The 19,925-nt window shown below is 40.9% G+C and overlaps 1 protein-coding gene across 6 annotated transcripts in view; it reads left to right on the top strand.

Annotated features, from left to right (window-relative positions):
- SEMA5B (semaphorin 5B) overlaps window positions 1-19,925 on the top strand; it is a 537,498-nt gene that overhangs the window by 165,591 nt on the left and 351,982 nt on the right. For all 6 annotated transcript variants that reach the window (XM_089520263.1, XM_089520262.1, XM_089520265.1 and 3 more), the window contains one exon: window positions 1,059-1,119. The gene's annotated coding sequence lies outside the window, so the exon portion shown is untranslated. The remainder of the gene's footprint in view (window positions 1-1,058; window positions 1,120-19,925) is intronic.

Raw genomic sequence — 19,925 nt, forward strand, 5'->3', positions numbered from 1 at the left:
GTGGAATCTCTACAGACTTTCATTTCCCCCCAGCATGGGAAACTGGCTGGGATAGTCCATAAATGTAGCATTGAAAGTATGTGTCTGGAAATATTTTACTGGAGAAAGGATGTTTCTAGAAATGTGTGTAGCTTTTATTAGCCCGATGGAGATGATTGCATATGGGAAGGCCAAAGCATGGTAGGATATGGAGAGGTGCATATGGAATAATCCCACCATGTCCTTGGCATACAGGACCTTTTAAAGATCTTTGTTAGTTGTTTTAGTGATTAATTTAATTGAAGATTGTCCTCCCTTCCCCAGACCTTAGCATTACATTGAGAAAAGAATAGGGATATGGGGAGAGGGCAGGGCTTGCGTGCATGCTTGTGCCCTAGCATAGTTTTAACCTTAATGTGAGTGGTCCAGGGACGTAGCTAGGAATTTAGGAAGGGGGGGGGAGTCCAGACTAAGTGCCACCATTATAATGGGCCTTGGGTGTGGCGGCGCAGCAGCACACAGCATTCATTTTTCTAATGGAAGGGGGGGGGTCCGGACCCCAAGAACCTCCCCCTTGGCTACGTCCCTGAGTGGTCTGAATTCCTGAATAGGAATAATTTATATCTAGATTTATGGATATGTATTTTTGTACTATAGGAACAGTACCTGTTTTATGGTAGATTGTCCTGGTGAATAATTGTCCTTATTTTGCCTTTGAGGATGTTTTAGGGGAGCCCTATTAAAAGTGTGTTAATGTGTTTACTTGGGCACCAGGGTTATTCTTCTGCAGGTTTCCTTCTATCTGAGGTCCATCCTCTGAATTGAAAGTGGCTATAGGCTGTTACGCATGCATATGTGGGTGTGACAACCAAAGCACCATGTAGTACTGTTAGGAAGTGACCCCTGATATGAATAGAGATATTATGAGAATATAGGAAAGTCTCTATTTTTCATTTGGCCAAGTGTTGATGGATATAATAATTAGGTATAAATGCTCGTTCATGTTTTATCCTGTTCTGCTAGTATTTGGTTAATCATAATTTTCAGTACACTGTTCATGTGCTTTTCTTTTCTTGCAGGTTGTAACAGGATTACGACAGAGCACGAACCTCAAAATGAGGCACTAGTGATGCAAAGGCAGTGAGTATTTTAAAACTGACTTTCCAGGGTTTATTTTTAAAGCTGTGATAACACTCCTTCTAGATCTTGCCATTTGTTTCTGAATCCTTTGACTTTACATGTGTCCAGATGGCAGGCTTTTACCACAGGTCACTTAAGTGCTGTAAAACAAACTTGAATCAGGGTGGAAATATGTTGAAGAAGTATTTTCAACTAGAGTGGGGAGTGTATTAAATTTACTAATCAAGGTTTTTTAGTGTACCTTGTCTGCCATATGACCTAGGAAGGATTGGGACAGTGTTCTGTACAGTTTCTGTCTAAGTGACAGATGTCACATGCACCACTGTGCCTGATATTAACCTCTCCCTCCAAAATAATAGGAGCGCTCATGCTATTGCAGTTGGCATTGACAATGTGGTTTTTGCATGCATTTAAAAGGCTCAGTTTCCAACAGATGGCAGGTGAAGGAATTTTCAAATGACCACATGATTTCAAAGTTCTTGGGGTATATCATAATAATTAGAATTAGCTGTTTGTTGCTCCACTTGTAGTGGCTGAAACTCAGCCTTGCATGGCTCTCCACCCTGTGGCATATTCATCTCTTTCTACTGGGCATTCTCATCTCTGCTGTTTGACAGTGGTACACACTCCCTTGGAGTGTAGTCGAGTCTCCTTCCTTAGAGGTCTTTAAACAGAGGTTGGATGGCCATCTGTTGGGGATGTTTTGATTGAGAGTTCCTGCACGGCAGGGGGTTGGACTGGATGGCCCTTGTGGTCTCTTCCAACTCTATGACTCTGTTCTGATCTTTGCCTTCTTTCTTTGGCTGTTTTCTTCCTTTCTCCAGTGTGTCTCCATTGTTTAACTCTAAATGCAAGCACTTCTATATAATTTTATTTATACTCTTTCCCCCTGCATCAGCTTCAGTCTGTGCATCACAACCAGAGGCAGGCCATGGAGCTAATTCCTGCCTGCCCAGGCTCAGCCAATTGCAGCAAAAGGCTTCAGCACCATTGTATAGATGTAGCATGTTAATATTTACATATTGACTGAGAATGTTTACCTCTGCTTTTGACATTATGTGCCTCATTAGGATATGAAGGGCATGGCTAAGATCAGTGATATCTCCACAGCTGCCCACAGTTATGGACTGCCCTTGGAATCTCCCCTCAGATTGAAAGCTTGCTTAGTTTTGTATTGTGTTGTAAAACCTTGGGGACTGGGTTTCCAAAGACAAAGTTTAGATTTTTCATTGCTTTGTTAGACTGTAGTTTAATTTTTCATGCTTTATTTGTATTTACTTAGTCTAACCTTTGCAATGGAGGTGTAGCTGTCCACTGAATGAATAGCCATCACAATCTTAAGTCCCCTCTTTTTCCGTTTTGGCCAACGTATCCCCCAGCCTGTTTTATTGTGCCACTTACTTAAGGTACTCATTGGATCTATATTTAGTTCAGTCAGTTGTAATGAAAACTTATTGATTCTGCCTTTTATTCCGGTTCTAGTTTATGGCTTTTATCAGACTTTATCAGATAACTCAGTTACAGGACATTGAGAAATGTACCTTAATCAATGGGCAAGACCATTGGGAGAGGGTTTTTTGGGGGGGAGGGAATCTCATGTGGAAGCAAAACTTAAGGAAGTGACCATGATATGTCAATAACATTGTACTTGGATCTTTTTTGCCAGCATTTGAGGACCTCTGTTGGTTTTCACTGCTCCACCCCCATCCCTCCCCTAGCCATAGCTTTTGCTCAGTCACTCAATGACACCATAGTTAAATAGAAACTGAAGTCATGATCCTGCAGCTGTTCTATTTGTTGAGTGCTTGTTGCTTATAGTAGAAGGATGATGTGTCAGATCCTGTTGGCTTCAGTAGGAAGTGCTCATTGTACAGTCACCCTTGATATGCAGTAATTTAGTTGCTACTCTTTCAGTGAACGTCCTACACCTCCATATGCCAAACCTTTCCTGTTTGTAACAGTGTGGGACAAGTTGAGGAATGCACATTATTATTCATCTTGGCTCTTACAATTTCTTCCATAAATGAGGATTTAAATAATTATGAGAGAGAAACAAGAGTAGTTAATTGTAGCAGGTTTGCATAACTGATAAGATTTAAGCCGGTAATATAAATGTGTAAGTTGTGAGGTTAAAACTTTCTGAAGACCTAAACATAAGTCTGCGTAGGCAAGATTTTTGCACACGGAAGCCACATTTAATGCTTAATTTTATTGATTAATTTTATTTATTAGCAGCATTTTATATTGCTCATTAACAACAAGTTATCAGGGGCTCTAGAGAGAAAATGTTAGACCATAAAATATTAAAAAAATAAAAAGTGCACAATTTTATAACAAGTTCAGACAGCATCAGCATAAAAGTTCCCAAGGTCTGAAAATCACTCAGCCTTGGAAAATAAAAAAGCTTTCACCTATTCCTGAAAAGACTGCATAGATGAGCTTGTGTGGCAAGGGCATTCCCTAACCATGATAAAAAGGTTTTAAGGCTCTGAAGTTGTTCAAGATGCTCACATGTGGGCTAGAGAAGTGTGTGTGTGAAGGGGAGGATAGCACACACGAGTCCCAGCTCACAACAGTTGTGCTGTTGCTGTTCACTGGGTTCTCCCAATGCCAATCTTTCTATGTGGAGCCAGGAGATCTGAAAAAGGATTCTGTTTGCATTTGGGAACTCTGTTTTATCACAGTTTGTGTGGAGGCTTCGGACTGGAGCAGAAGCACCCTTCACAACTTCTGTGTTGACACAGAAACATTAGATATGGCATCTGTGCAGAAACTAGGAGTGGGGCTTAGACATCAATTTTTGCCCCACCACCATCTTCTTCAAGGAAAGTCAAGGCTGAATGGGTTCTGGGAGCCCCATTAAGATAATCTAAAGATCTAGGATGGAAAGGTTTTAACAAGGAGTCAATGTCCAAACAAATGTAAATCCAGAACCAATATCAAAAGGCGGAGCAGGAGTCAAGCTAGCAGACTGCTATCAGGGAGAGTGATTCAGAGCCAAATAGCTGTATGGGTAACTTAGTAAGATCTAGCCAGCGAGTCTGGTGAGGGTCAAGCAGGCCAAATTGAGTCAGATGGTAAATTCCAAAGAGTCTAGGAAGAGTTTGACATGGTTCAGAGCTTGGTATTGATGCTATTTTTAGCAGCTTTCCTCCTTGAAAATGAAGCTTTTGTAGCTGAGCTATCTTGGTGCCTCCTAGGGCTCATTATGGTCTCATCCCAGGAAGAGAGTCTCTTCCCTTTAGGCTTCTTGTTCCTGCGTAGGCCTCTACTCTTAAAGATCTCATTTTTGGGTACTCTCCTACATCACTTGTGCTTTTACATATTTTCCTCCTGAGGCTATTGAGGGAAGGGCTTCTATGGATGATGATGATGATGATGACGACGACGACGACGACAACGATGATGATGATATTTCACTGCTTCCCCAGATCTGTCTATAAATAGGAGGAAGTTATTCTTCAGATAACCTGACCTCAGAGTGTTCAGGCATTTATAGATAAATGCCAGTGAATTGGGCCTCAGAACAGACTAGGAGTTGGTGAAGACCACAAAGCGCAGCTTAGTGACTGTATTTATGGTTCTTCATCAGTTATCTTGCTGCTGCGTGTTTTACTGTTTGACGTTTCCAGTGCATATTCAAAGCTAGCCCCACATATTAAGGCAGTTTACTAATGTAAATGAGAGGCTGTCGGCAGGGTATACACTGCCAGAAAGAGGCACCTCCTCATTGCCTCTCTTTGCTCCGCAGGAGCACCGCAGCATCCCGCAAAGCACCAAAGACAGTGCGGTGACATCGTTGCTGCACTGCCTCATTTGGAGGCAGCGCAGCTGCAACATCACCGTTACGCGCCACATCTGGTGGGCGCGCCGCAGCTGTGGCGCCCTCGTCACATGCGAGAGTTGCCAGGCGTGTGGCTGCTCCACCCACCAGGCAACCCTCGTATGTGACGAGGGAGCTGCAAAGGCCTGTCAGTTCCAGGTCTTACTTTATCTAAGCTGGCACCAAAGCATTTTACATGCAAATAGCCTCTTGGTTTGATCTCTAATGGAAAAAAAACGTATAACTTCAACAGATTTAATTTTCTCCACAGAGTGTCTTGTTTGTTGGGACACTCTTTCTCTTGAAGGACAAGTATTCTTCCCAATGCTACACTAAAGCTGTGCCCAACAACATTAGTCAATGAAAGAGCATCACCAAAGTATGAGACTACTATAACCCTCTGGGGGGTAATGCATCACTCAGAGTAAATAAACGAACAGTAGCTCTGTTTGTCCATATTGAATCTCAATTACTGCCCCTTATCTAGACCATTATTATCCCCAATCACTGATTCAAAACATTTACAGTCTTGCCTGGATTTGATTAAAGGAGAAAGAGAGAGTGAGAAGGGAAAGACTGAGGGACATACAGAGAGAGATTAATGAAACATTTTCAAAAGTTAAAATGATGGCACTCCCTCATGTATTTTTGTTACAAGTAGGGGTGTACAAATTTCATATAGGCTGGCCCCACAAGTGTTTTGGCAGGGCAGATGCTCCTGTCTGCTCTGTTTTTGCAGAGCAATCTTTCCAGATGTTTTTCCCCTACTAGGAAATTTGGTTGACAAATAATGCATAAAATAATACACATTTTCCTACTTTCATTTATTTATAGCCACAGAAATATACTTGATGTTCTCTCCTTTTATTTGGACCTCTTTCATCATCATCCATTATCATGATCACTGCCTCCATGTTGTGAGAAAAAAAGGGGGGGGGTAATTTTTGTGAGGAGAAGGTACAAGGAAATGCAACCAATATAATAACAAGTATCAGCCCCCACCATCTTGGGCCATTTAGACACATAAACAATTTAGCTATTATCTAACTGTTCATGTGAGGGGAAGAAACAGGTGAAGAAGACTAAAAGCAGCGCCAATAACTTGCATTTCTAATAAAGCTGAGTGACCCACTAAACAAGACCTATCCATTCATCAGCGGAGAACAAAAAACCCACTGTAAGAAAGTGTGGTTTTGCTCCCTAAATTAATGCATGGTAAACTGGAATGGCAAGGAATTGTGAAAAATGCAACATACAAATAAAATGAAACATTCTGTGGAAGAATTCTTGAGGGGAAATTTTAATTTGAGGAGGGAGGTAACTTATTTTATGTTGTCTATATGTACAATGTACTGTATATACATTGCTAAAGAAGAGAGAAGGACTGATGGAACAGGCAGTGATAAATAGTGACAAGCATACTCTCCTTGCACTTCACCATTGTAGATGAATTGTGGATTTGCAAATGTAACTTAATACTTTTCACCCACACCCACACCTGTAGCTATATCTGTAAATTTTGAGGCCTAATGATCTTTCCCATACAGCTACAGGGACCATTCAGTTAACCATTGCAAGAAATTTGCCAGATTCTGCTCTTTCAGAAGGTCAGTACCAGCAGAATCCATGGTGGATTTCTATGCCATACCTAGTTATCAATGTAAACTTCCAAAGATACTGTAGGTTTTTTTTAAAGCACATAGGAAAAAAATCCTGCTTTCCATATCCCAATATGCCTATGTAAAGGAGTTTTTAAATTTATGAACAGAGATGAGTAGATTACTTTGATTGTTCCATGGGTCTTTGAGACATAGGATGCCACATGGCATGTTAGAACTGCAAAACAGGAAGTATAGGCATCAAATTCGATTTGGATTCTCTAACTGTTGCTTTATGCTTTCATTCAGGAGCACTTTAACCACGCAGTTCTAATAACTGATAAATTGTTATGTGTTCAGGTGTAGGCTTTATGATCAAAAACTCCATTGCCTCCAAACTCGAAACGTTGCCAACAGGACACTCTGATCGCATTATCTCCTTAAGCCTCCCACATGTTGTTCTCTTCAGTATATATGCCCCAACTATGCAAGCTGACCCTGCAGAGAAAGACAAATTCTACTCAGACCTACGCCACCTTATACAGAAAGTCCCTGCAGAAGACAAAATCATTATCCTTGGTGACTTCAATGCCAGAGTAGGAAAGAACTTCAAAGCCTGGAAAGGTGTTTTAGGTAAGCATGGTGTTGGAAACTGTAACGATAACAGACGCCTCCTGCTAGAGTTTTGTGCAGAACAGTAGCTGACTATTACAAACATCATCTTTCAGCAGAAAGATAGCCTGAAGACAACCTGGATGCATCCCCAATCCAAACACTGGCACCTCATTGACTATATCCTAGTGCGCCAGAGAAATATTCGCGATGTCCGTCATACCCGAGTGATGCCCAGTGCAGAATGTCAAACAGATCATCGCCTTGTAAGATGCAAACTAAATCTTCATTTTCAGTTCAAACCTAAGAGGGTGGCATCCTAAAGAGGAGACTCCAAGTCAATAATCTTCAACAAGCTGCCATGAGAGATAACTTCCAGGCAAATTTGCAAACAAAACTTGAAGACCATCCTGTAGACTCTTCTCCTACAGCGCTTTGGCAACATATAAAAAACAGTATCCTGCAATCTGCGGAAGAATCCTTAGGGTTCTCCCTCAAGAAAAACCAAGACTGGTTTGATGAAAACAACCAAGAGATCCAGGAGCTGTTGGCAAAGAAGAGAACTGCTCACCAGGCACACCTCGCCCAGCCATCCTGCCATGTCAGAAAAGCAGCCTTTCGCTTCGCTTGTAGTCAACTCCAACAAAGACTCCGAGACATTCAGAACAAGTCGTGGATCAATTTAGCAGAAAAGACACAACGTTGTGCAGATCTGGGTGATTCCAGAGGATTTTATGAAGCTCTTAAAGCCGTGTTTGGACCTACATATCAGATCCAAAGCTCCCTATACAGTACAGATGGTCAAACACTAATCACAGATAAAGCTTCTATTCTGAACCGATGGGCTGAACATTTACAAAGCCTCTTTAGTGCCAACCGAGTAGTCCAAGACTCAGCTATTCAACATATGACACAACAACCGATGAAGAAGGAATTGGACATAGCTCCCACTTTGGAAGAAACCGTTAAGGCCATACAGCAGATGAAAAATGGCAAGGCTGCCGGGATTGATGGAATTCCACCTGAAGCTTGGAAACATGGAGGTCATGTACTCCATGCTAAACTCCACGAGCTCCTTGTGAGTTGCTGGGAAAAAGGCGAACTGCCATCAGATCGCCGAGATGCAGTCATCACCACCCTGTACAAGAAAAAAGGAGCAAAATCGGATTATCGAGGTATAACACTGCTCTCCATTGCTGGAAAAATCCTTGCAAGAATACTGCTGAACAGATTAGTTCCTGCTATTGCAGAACAACTTCTTCCTGTAAGCTAATAGGAGCACTACAGACATGGTATTTGCCCTTAGACAACTGCAAGAGAAATGTAGAGAGCAGAACAAAGTATTCTACGTAACATTTGTCGACCTCACCAAAGCCTTCGACACTGTGAGTAGAAAAGGTCTGTGGCAGATCCTGGAACGACTAGGATGCCCGCCAAATTCCTCAAAATGATCATCCTGCTACATGAAGACCAGCAAGGCCAAGTCAGATATGGCGATGCTCTCTCGGAGCCCTTTCTAATAACTAATGGTGTGAAACAAGGTTGTGTTCTCGCTCCAACTCTATTTACAATCTTCTTCAGCATGATGCTCCAAAGGGCTATGGCACATCTCAAAGAAGAAGATGGCATTTATATACGTTACAGTACTGATGGTAGCCTGTTTAACTTAAGCTGCCTGAGGGCCTGCACTAAGACTCTAAACTATCTAGTCCGTGAGCTGCTTTTTGCTGACGATGCTGCCCTTGTTGCCCATACAGAAGCAGCTCTGCAGCGCCTAACATCTTGTTTTGCTACAGCTGCAGAGCTCTTTGGACTGGAAGTCAGTCTGAAGAAAACAGAAGTTCTCTACCAGCCGGCACCACAGGAAGAACACTACCATCCCCACATCACTGTAGGCACATCTGTGCTTAATTCCATCCAGCAGTTCACCTACCTGGGAAGCATCATCTCCTCAGACGCCAAGATTGATAAAGAGATCGATCACAGACTGGCAAAGGCATATAGTGCATTCAGAAGGCTTCACAAAAGAGTCTGGAGTAACAAACACTTGAGGTGAAGCACAAAAATCAGTGTGTATAGAGCCATTGTACTGTCTATTCTCCTCTATGGGGCTGAAACATGAGTCACGTATCGCCAACACCTACGACTCCTTGAACGCTTTCATCAGCGCTGGTTACGCACAATTATAAATATACACTGGACTGACTATGTGACGAATATTGCTGTCCTTGAGCAAGCAGGGATCACCAGCACTAAGGCCATGCTATTGAGGACGCAGCTGCGCTGGGCAGGACATGTTTCTAGGATGAAGGACCATCGCCTCCCAAAAATAGTATTCTACGGTGAACTCGCCACGGGTCAGCGTAAGAGGGGTGCCCCAAAGAAGAGATACAAGGACTCCCTGAAACAACATCTCAAGCTTGGCCAAATTGATCACCAACCATGGTCCGCCCTGGCCTCACATCGGGAGGCATGGAGACGCACTATCTATGATGTTGCAGCCTTTTTCGAAAGCTCATGACGAACGAGTCTCGAAGAGAAACGACAACGCAGAAAGAACCACAACCCGGAAACATCACCCAAGGAGACTTTCTGCTGTGCTTTCTGCAACCGGACCTGTTTATCCTGGATTGGCCTTTTTAGTCACCAACGCGCTTGTACAAAGTGCGGGATGAATCCTTCCTAAATCTTCGTTCGTGAAGCAAAGCCAGAGAGAGAGAGAGAGACTAGAGATATATATCTCTTTGCTCTGTAGTTCTGTACATGTGGTTACTTAAATATAAACATCTTTATTAATAATGATTAAATAAAGTGCATTGCTTATTTCCATGATATGTATATTATTTTTGCACTGTGCCATCAAAACAGTTGTAAAAATGTGTCTGTTTCACATGCTGAAGCTTCCTGTACCAACTTGTATAAAGGAAATAATTAAATGAATAAACTTGCTTATGCTCACACCAGGTATGGGCAAAGTGCAGCCCTCTGGATGCTGTTGTATTGCAATTCCCAGCAGCTGTAGGCAGCATAGTCAGTGATGATGAATGCTAAGAGTCACCATCCTGCATCATCAGGAGGGCTGCCCTTTCCTCACCCTTGACAGCACAAAGGAAAATGGATAACAGCAACATACCTTTCCCCCCAGGATGTGTTTTTGCATTGGAAGTCTGTACCATTAACTACAGAATAAATTCTTCACTAGGCCTACTAGGGACATGGTTGCATTGATGTGGCTGACATTTTCAGAATTAAATGGGAAATGATTTCATACAAATAACTTAAACTTTGGCAACAAACTGCATGTGTGAATTGGGCTATTAATTCACTGACAGATGGAGAGTTGTGACTTCTTGATGGCAGTACATTTTGAGCAATTTCTATCCCACTAGTAAGACTTCTTAGGATATGTTTAGTTGAAAGATAGTCGCCATGCAGTTTATTAGTAGAGTTTCAAGGTAATCATTTTAATGAGATGCAAAGGATAAACAGGAATATGTCTAAGCCATGGTTGGCTTGCACTTGGGTTTTCAGAACAATATGCAAGGAATTTCACATAAATATAGCATCATGATTGTAGGGGAAATAAAGTTTCCTAAGGCTTCAGCCCTTGGTAAGGAAACAAAAATTTCAAAAATATCAAAGCCAAGCCTGTTAGGGTCTAGCTTTTAAATCAGCAGAGCAGCAGAAATGGTCTTTTGTCTTAAGATGCTTCTATAAGAACTGAGGCTGACACAAATAGCTTGTAGTTTGAAAAACAAAACTTTACCAATGGCTTAAATCTACATATACATGGAAGCTACATCCTAACCTATCTAGTGAATAGTTCAGGTAAAAGAAGAAGTTTGTATCTCACCATCTTTCGGAGGAAAGTTGAGAGAGCATGGTGATGGAGAGACCGAAGGGAAAGCAGGAGAGATCTATTGTGTGAGAGAACTTCCTAAGGAAGTTACTTAGATCACATGATCTGTTTACCAACTTACAAAGGTATTTATTGCCCCTGTAATTTAGCAGGACCAAATGGCATGCAAGTAGAGATAGAAGACAGTAGAGATGCATGCAGGAAAATCCTATCTATCTGAGGAGGGGAAGAGAGAATGCAATGATTTTCCAACAATGATTCCATTTTAACCTCCATGGCAGCATCCTATGGAATCCTGGGATGTGCAGGTGAATGAGAGGCCTTTAAATCCTCAGCCAGGGTGACTTCCATGGGATATATCTATCACGTTTAAAATGGAATGTGGCACTATAAATTGTGTAGTGTAAAAGGGCCCTAGGTTTCTTTGCTGCAAAATTCTCACTTAAACAAGAACTGAGTGATTTAACTATACAAACCGATATAGCATTATTACATGCCATGAGATCTGCTAGTCATTGTGAATGGGTCATCCTACTCCCTCTAACTCTCCATCCTATTTACTGATATTATAAACTCTGGCGCTTTACAGACCGCCCAAAAAGGGAGGTCTGCCGGCGCCATCATTTGCTGCACGGAGGAGCCCCAGCGGCCAAACCGTGCGACTCCTCCACACAACAAAAAGAAGCTGCAAAATGCAGCGTCTTCTTGCGGTGCCCTTATGATGCCGCAAGGTGCCAATGGCACACTTGTGGCGTCATAATGGTGCCGAGACGTGCAGATGCTAAGCATCCGCTATGTCAAAATGGCGGTGCCCATGTAGAACGGGTGCCACCATTTAGTACGCGCTCGGCACGTACTAAGGTTAGGGGTGTCTGGAAAGGACGCTCCTTTCTAACCCTAGTACGTGCTGAGCACGTATTTTCCGCCCGTGCGGAACTTATAGAAAGGCCTTTACAAAGGCTTATTTTGAATATGTTGTCCCTTGCCAAATTACAAAGCTGCTATATTAGACAGCCACTTCTTATAATGGAAAAGAAGTCTTTGTGAGTACAAGTCTGTGAAAGACCTAGTGCATGTGATACTTTGGTATTTTGTATTTTTGACTGAGCTGGAAAAACTTTTGCAGCCTATCTTAAGGAAAGTGCCAGAAGAAACAGATCAGGAAAAATTAATTATGTAATTCTCAGACTCTGGTACATTTGTCACATTTTAAATGACAAATTTACCACTCTGGTCATTCAGTTAAATTAGGAGATTATCTCACTTGCCTTTCCTCCTAACCTCAGCATAGGCTGAAACTTTTGAAAACTTTAAAAAAACAGGTGTTATCACACACCTCCGTGCCCAGTCCAGCGGCATCGCATACCCAATCCTGGCATCCCATCTCCAATCCGCACTTCTCTGGCAGTTTTTGAAAGAAGGTGAAACTCTTGTTCTTTCAAAAACTGCCGGAAAAGTATGGCTCGGGGATGGGATGCCAAGATCGGGTACGTGATGCCTCCGGATTGGGCATGCAATAACACCTGTTTTAAAAAAAGTTTTCAAAAGTTTCAGCCCGTGCTGAGGTCGGGAGGAAAGGAAGTGCAATAATCTCTTTAGTTAAAACCTAAAATGTCTATGACAAACAAAACTGACAAAGCAGGTATTTCACTCTGTGATTTTTTAATTTTAGTTACTAAATCATTACTATTTTAGATAATTTTTTGTTCTTGCCTATTTTTTTCACTGTTAAAACACATTGTTCAATGTATTGCAGATGGACATTATGTATTTTTTCTATGGAAATTTTTATCATATTTTATTGAAATATTTTGTTGTTTGTACTAAAGTTATAAAACTGAATTGAACTGAATATGCTTGTAGAAACCAGGCTGTTTGGTTCTGTGTCATTTTGAGGCTTGTAGTATAAACATTTATGTACTTAGTGTAGCTGGAAATTAACAGAAGTACAATTTCAGTACAATTAATGTACTGAAAGAACAAAGTAGTTTTTTTAAAAGGTAGGCAGGTGATGAATCCTGATAATCACCATCATGAGAAATTATAGGGACAATGTACACAGATGCAATGCAGAAATATCCAATTTCTGCTAAGTTTGGTTTTCTAAAGGAAGGTATCTAGTTAAGCCAGAACCCATCCATGCATCCTTAGGTACTGTCCCATTATCTTGTGCAAAGACATCTGATACAGAAATACTGAAACAATCCTAACAGGCAGATAGACATTCCATATGGTCAGAATTACACACAATAAAAGTGAAATAAGGTGTGGCACAGGTCTTTGATGGAGGTTATGGAGAAAGTAATCAAATGTTTAGACTTGGAAGTGGATGCCTGCAAGTATTTTCCACCTCTTGTAAATATGCTGAGCTGATGTTTATTCTTTTTACAAAACACCCACTGTGAAAAATGATATTCTGCCCCTTTATAGTGGTCCTTTGAAATGGCTGAAAATGTTTGCCTTTTTAAAAGTGACAACTGGTAAAGTGATTCAAGTTTTTAGGATGGTATGCTGTACCATTACATGATCTTTGGTTACTTATAGTTAAGGTGAATTCACACATTGGTATTTTACCTTTTGATGGCTGTTCCAGAAAATAATGATTTACATTTCTTCACCAACCAGTGCAGATTGACTAGAAATTCTGTATATCGTGAGATCAGAAAGTACAATATTTTGCCATGAGAAAATGGCAACTACAAATACTTCACATACAAGTGATACACACATATGTGTGGATATTCTTTTAAGCAGCCTTATCCACAGTGACTAGACTGGTAAATTATTTCTCCTCTTATTATTTGTCCTGACTTCTTGAATGCCTCTTCCATCTCAGGACACAGGTCCCCACCCCCCTCCGCTCTTATCCTGTCTCTGATTTCAAATGCAACAGGCTATGGAAGGCCTGAGTACCATTAAACACTCAATATTTTGTTTTTCCCTGAAGTGTGCATAGTAGCATCATTAACACAGGAAAATTGCCACACTTCATTGTACTCTCTCCATGGCACATTAAAAGCCTTTCCCCATTGGTAAAATTGGCCTATTCATCTGTAAAATGAGGGGCCCATTGGCAGTTCTTTGGCAAGTTAGACAGAGAGACTATTTAATGAAAGGGAGAGTGACTTAATGTGGGAAAAGAAATTAAATGTGACAAGTGCAAAGGAAAATTCCAAAGGACCAATGTATAAATTCTCCAGTAATTCCACTGAAATTGAGTGTGTGTATAGGTATTATACTTCTATATATGTGTGTGTATGTGCACAAGTTCATATATGAGTCTAATTATTTGCTGATGGGAATTATTATTAATACATTCCCAAGTGTGAAGTTGAAGTACATTCCCATGTATTTATTGAAGAATTATTTATAAAAAAACAAACAAATACATTTCCTAGGTTTGCCTTTTTTCCTTTTGTAGTTAATCCTTTATTGTTAAAGTAAGTGGCTGTAGCTTAGGCCTGTACGAGAGCTACCATAGCTTTGGACTCAGGGTCTAGACCTATGTAAATGTTGCTCTTTACAAATAGGTTTTTCAATTTAATAAGGTGAAACCAATTAACTAGGAAAGTTGCTGCCGGTGGACTTTTATAAGTACATAAAAATATATATTGCTTTCTCCTTGTGCCATGTCATAATTCCTCTTAAATTTTGTTTCTTTTTTGCCACCACGCTGATGCAAGTATGGTTCAAGAACCTGATTAGTTAGAGATTCTTCTTTCTGGGATACTGGTCTCCATTCTAAAAGCTGAAAGAAATATGTATCTCCCCCCACTCCCACCCCCATTATAAAAAACTGCAGATGTTTTGAGAACTGTTGGATAAAAAGTGATAACTCAGCCCATCACCTGTGAGCCCTGGGTGATTTCATGAGGAAATTGGCAAGAGGAGGCTTTCTGAGTTAATCAGCAATGTCACACACAGGTGTGAGCAAGCAATCATTGCAAAAAGATCTAAGTAGTATATAGATTGAATAGTTCTGAGACAACTGAATGCTTGTCAAAAGAAAGAAAGAAAAAGAAAGATTGTTCACTGGAGAAGAGACGCTCCCAGATCCAGTTATGGGCCATATGTGAAAAGCAGGCTTCTACTTGTATATCCCCGAGCTTCTCTGGGGAACTGTTGGCTGTATATTTGATTCTCCAATCCGGTCTGACAGCAAGGTTGCATGTGCAGAGTACTTTTGAAGAAGTAGGGATCTTACTGGTTGGTTGTCTGGGAAAGATTGTTCATGGAGGGCTTGCATCATTCCTGGTTCTTAGCAAAACAGCTGGTTGGGATGGGAGTTCAGTTTGATACTCCAGATGTTGAAGTGCTCATCTCAGCATTCCTCACTATTGGCTGTTGAACAACATCTGGTGGATCACGTGATTCCCTTCCCTAGATTATATATTCAACTCTACTGAATGTTATCCCATTCTTTTTTGGTGGGTTGTCCTATTTGGTTCTTGGGGAAGAGTGACATACATATTAAACAAAACCTTAATTGTAAGTGTATTTAGCTCTCTTTTCCATCCTGTTTATTGCTAGTTTCCCCCCAGCTGTTGCTGCTGGCTGCCAGTTTTTCTCTTCCTAATTAATGTATTTTCAGTCAGATGAGTCCTCATGGTCATCCCAGTCAATTAGGGATCCTGTAGTGAATGAGATGACATCATTCTTCTAGGCAGCCAGTCCTGTTTGCCTGCGCGCTGAATGCCGTGAGGAGAAATGAGGCAAAATGAGAGTGAGAGCAATGTGTCCTAAGTATACACAGTGTTTTCAAAGCAGTCATAAAAAACCCCCACTGAAATGGGGGCATTGTACATCACTGTCCAGATATTAATTAGGAAAAAATAATCTTCTTGCTGATCCCTTGCAAAGCCCCAGCTGCTCAAGATGCACTATGTTGAATTAAAACTTTGGAGTATAAAGGGGCAAAGCAGAAACAGTACTTCTTAACACCCCCCCCCCCCAATACTGAATGGTTCCCAAAATGCCCAATGCCCCTTTCTGGAAAAAGTTGTTTTGGTTAAGAGGTGGTATTCACCTTATTCCACTCCAATTGCATTACACGATCTTACACAGCTCTCTAGTAACATGTTCACACACATATTTTATGTCACTGAATATATCTTTGCTATTTTGCACTGAGGAATACAAAAGCTGTTGCTGCCTCTGAGATCTGTACAGCTGTGTAGGACTTCCATACACCATTTAAAATAAATAATTTAACTAGAAGTTAAATATCCATTAAACTTACCAGCTGGTAGCTTTGTGATGTTAAGTATGGATTCATGAGAATAACATCATTTGGCCTGTGGCAAGCAACATCACACTGGCAGAGAGAGCAAGTCATGAAATATATACATGATTGCACTGTTAGGTGACATGTGCCAGTCTATAAAGAGTTGGAGGTTCCTCATCTGCTGGCAAGCTGAAAGAAGGCATTGTTTTTGTAACTGATGAAAATGAACATCAGTATGGATAAGTCATTTTTGGCTTGCCTGTAACTGGTACAGCTCTTGATGGTGAGGCTTTTTAGCTTTCTTTCAAAGCCTACATTAATAATCCCTTAGCTGGTATTTCCCACACTGACTAGGCTACTGCTTATGATAAAACCTTATGACTCAAAATGATGCCATCCTTTAAGACCTCACTCCCCAGTAGTTCCATGAAACGTTCTATTAACTCGCCCAAAAATAAAATAAAATAAAATAAAAGTTTTGTGTATCTCTAGTACTAGAAGAGGCTTTCTTTCAATACTTCATTTTCAGAACCTGTTTCAAATGACGGGATCTTTTGCTAGAATAATGTCTTAAACAATAAGAAGAGAGCTCACTTGGATAAGTAAAAGCAGGCTATTTTGAGCTAGGAACAAAACTAACATTGAAAATCTGCCGCATCGTGAGTCAGCTTGAGGTAGTTTATGCATATATTTCAGTTCCTCCTCCACGTCCAGAGAAACTAGATTGAAGCAAAGCCTCATGAGTTTTATGAAGATATGATTAGTAAGTACAATAATGTACATCTTCAGCTGATATTCCTTTAAGGAAGTTTCAGAATATGCTACATTTCCTCAACAGGATAGTCTCAAATTTATGTCTGAAACCTGTGCTGGGCCAGCTAAGTCACAATAGAAGCCTACACAAGGCTCCATACCTTTGATCTGCTTATAGATTATTTCTGAAAAGCCTTTCAGTCTTTTCTGGGTGATAAATATCACACTATGGGGACACATCCAGTAGTCATGTCCTTTCCTCTGATGCACTGTTGATATGATCTTCTGACCCTAAGGTGACCTAAAAGGATTCCACCAAAACATTAGGAAGAACTGCTTTGACAGTAAGAACTGTTGGGCAGTGGAACACATTGCCTTGGAGAATGGTGGAGTCTCCTTCTTTGGAGGTTTTTAAGCAGAGTCTGGATGGCCATCTTTCGGCAGTGCTTTGATTATACATGAGAGAGCTTTGGACTAGGTGGCCCTTGCAGTCTCTTCCAAATGTATGATTCCATTTTTAATCTCAATTTTGCAATGTCTCCAGTACTCCAAGGTGGCAACCTGACCACTTGATTGGAATCACTAATATTCCATATCTTATGTTGTTGTTATTATTGTTGTTGTTGTGTGCCTTCATGTTGTTTCCAACTTATGGTGACCCTAAGGCGGTGAACCTCTTATGGGATTTTCTTGGCCTGTTTCTTCAGAGGGGGTTTGCCATCACTATCATTTGAGGCTGAGAGGGTGTCTTGCCCAAGGACACCCAGTGAGTTTCTGTGGCTGAGCTGGGATTCAAACCGTGGTCTCCCAACACTCAAATTACTACACCAAGCTGGCTCTCTACCTCAGACCTTAACTATTTTCCTCACTGCCCCTCATTCACACTTGAATGAACTGTGTAGGTGGTTATCTCTTATGAAGTCACATGCTGATTCAAGAAGCCATGTTTCAATTATCTGGGCTATCTGTCACAGGTAGCTTTGGGTATTGATATGGCTGACCTTGTAAAGATCAGGACTTACTGCCTTTTTTCTCTAGCTGTGTTGAAGAGAATTTCTAGCATGAGGAAAACTGATTCTAGAAAACTGATTTCTAGAATGAGGAGAGAAAGGGCCCAAATGCAGTTACTTCACTATGAGATGGTCATTTAAAGATTATATATAATGTGAACTGATGCAAGGTAGGAGGAGCTGAGGAAGTAAAGTATTAACCTTTTAAAAAAATAGATATGTGCCTTTCTGGTACTGATACTGTATTATTTTTCTCCCTCCTTCTCTATCACTCCCCTCCCTCCGCTTCTCTATCTCTATAGGAAAAGTTTCTTCTTACTGATACTAAAATTACTCTTAATTGGAGTCAAGCCTGTCCCATGTAGAGGGTTGCTTTTTTGGTTGGCTCTGTTTTTCCACACTGCCCAGGAGCCCTTGGGTAGCATTAACTTGAGGGTAATAACACTGTCTCTGGGTTTTGTCACAAAAATTCAATTAAGGGGGATTATAAACACAGTTGTAGGTCTGTTTCATTTACAGTTACAAATGAAACACAGGCCACACACTGATGGTTTATAGACAAAGGGGTGGTGGGTAGTTCTTTGTGTGCCTCTAAACAGAATTGCTTGAATGTTGCTTTGTATTGCTAGGCAATGTATGAGGTAGGTGTTGGGGTGGCAGAGAGGGCAACCTGGGGAAATGAATAAATAGGTAGTGGAAGGACAGGAACAGGAACAAAAAGAAAGCTGGACCCTACTGTTTATTCTGTAGGGACACACTCTCTCAGGTATGGGTAAAAAAAGCTCCCTGCCATGGTTTATTCTGTCTTAGAAGCATTGCCCCACTGGGAGAGATTGAGGAATCGGTTATTTTTCCTGAGAAAGTGCTTTTTCTTTTTCCCAGACCTGACATGCCTTCAGCAGCTGGATCCATAGGGGTGTGCACTTATGTGTGAGAGAGATGCAATGTTTTGTTCTGTGCTGTGTAAGCCAGGTTTTTCCTCATACTTTAAGCTCTTCTTTCCCCCAGTTTATTCCCCGGTAGTATAGTAGAGAAGATGAGGTGAGTAGAAGTTAGGGTCACCTCCAAAGCTGGAATGAAACCCCATTGGCAGCAGGAGGTGACACATGTCGCTTGATGGGGACCTTTTAAAAAAATAATGAAAGTCCTTTGAGTGGCCTCTATGGGAGAGAGAATAAACAAAGACAAGGTTTGTTGGTTTCATATGACAGAGATGTATTTGCATCAGTGTAAGAATATTGAAACACACACACATGCTCTTTCTTCACAAAAACAAGACAAGCACTTGCAGAGTGAAGGCTCATATATACCTCCTCCTAAAAGACAGAAAGCTGTTACCTCCATATCCTCTCCCTGTTAACTGATGCCAACCCACTCCCTGTTAATGGATGCTTCTTTAATGTGTCATCAAGTGACTCTTTAGGCGGATAAATCTTAAGATTGTCAACAGCTTTGTAGGAGTTTCTAGACTGAGGAACTTGTAAGAGCTATATTGAAAATATGGTGGGTATTTGGCAATTCACAGTTCGTTAGACCCATATTCATATGAAAAATCATAGTTTAACATTTGGGAAATCATAGGAAGTTTAATTTCACTGTCTCAGAGAGATGTGAGTCAATTAAAAAAAAATGTTGCATCACACTATTTCCTGAAATCCAAAGAGGAAAACCCCAAAAACCCCAAAGGGCTTACCTGAACCAAAGTGCAGAAGGTGCATCATTTCAACCGTGCCATTGACTATATTTGTTCCCACGTTGTTGTAATCTCAAAAGACCCATTGATCTTAAGATACTGTTTTCCACAAAACCCCTTATTAAAATCCATTCTGACCACATTTAGCCCACATTTAGACTGTTTTGGTTGTTATGTTGCAGAATAATCTAAAACCAGCATTTTAATCAAACTTGGCAAGAAGACCTGGAGCTG

This window comes from Sceloporus occidentalis, unplaced genomic scaffold, assembly GCF_023333645.1.
Source record: "Sceloporus occidentalis isolate IW3139 unplaced genomic scaffold, rSceOcc1.0.p SCAF_4, whole genome shotgun sequence".
Lineage (NCBI taxonomy): Eukaryota > Metazoa > Chordata > Lepidosauria > Squamata > Phrynosomatidae > Sceloporus > Sceloporus occidentalis.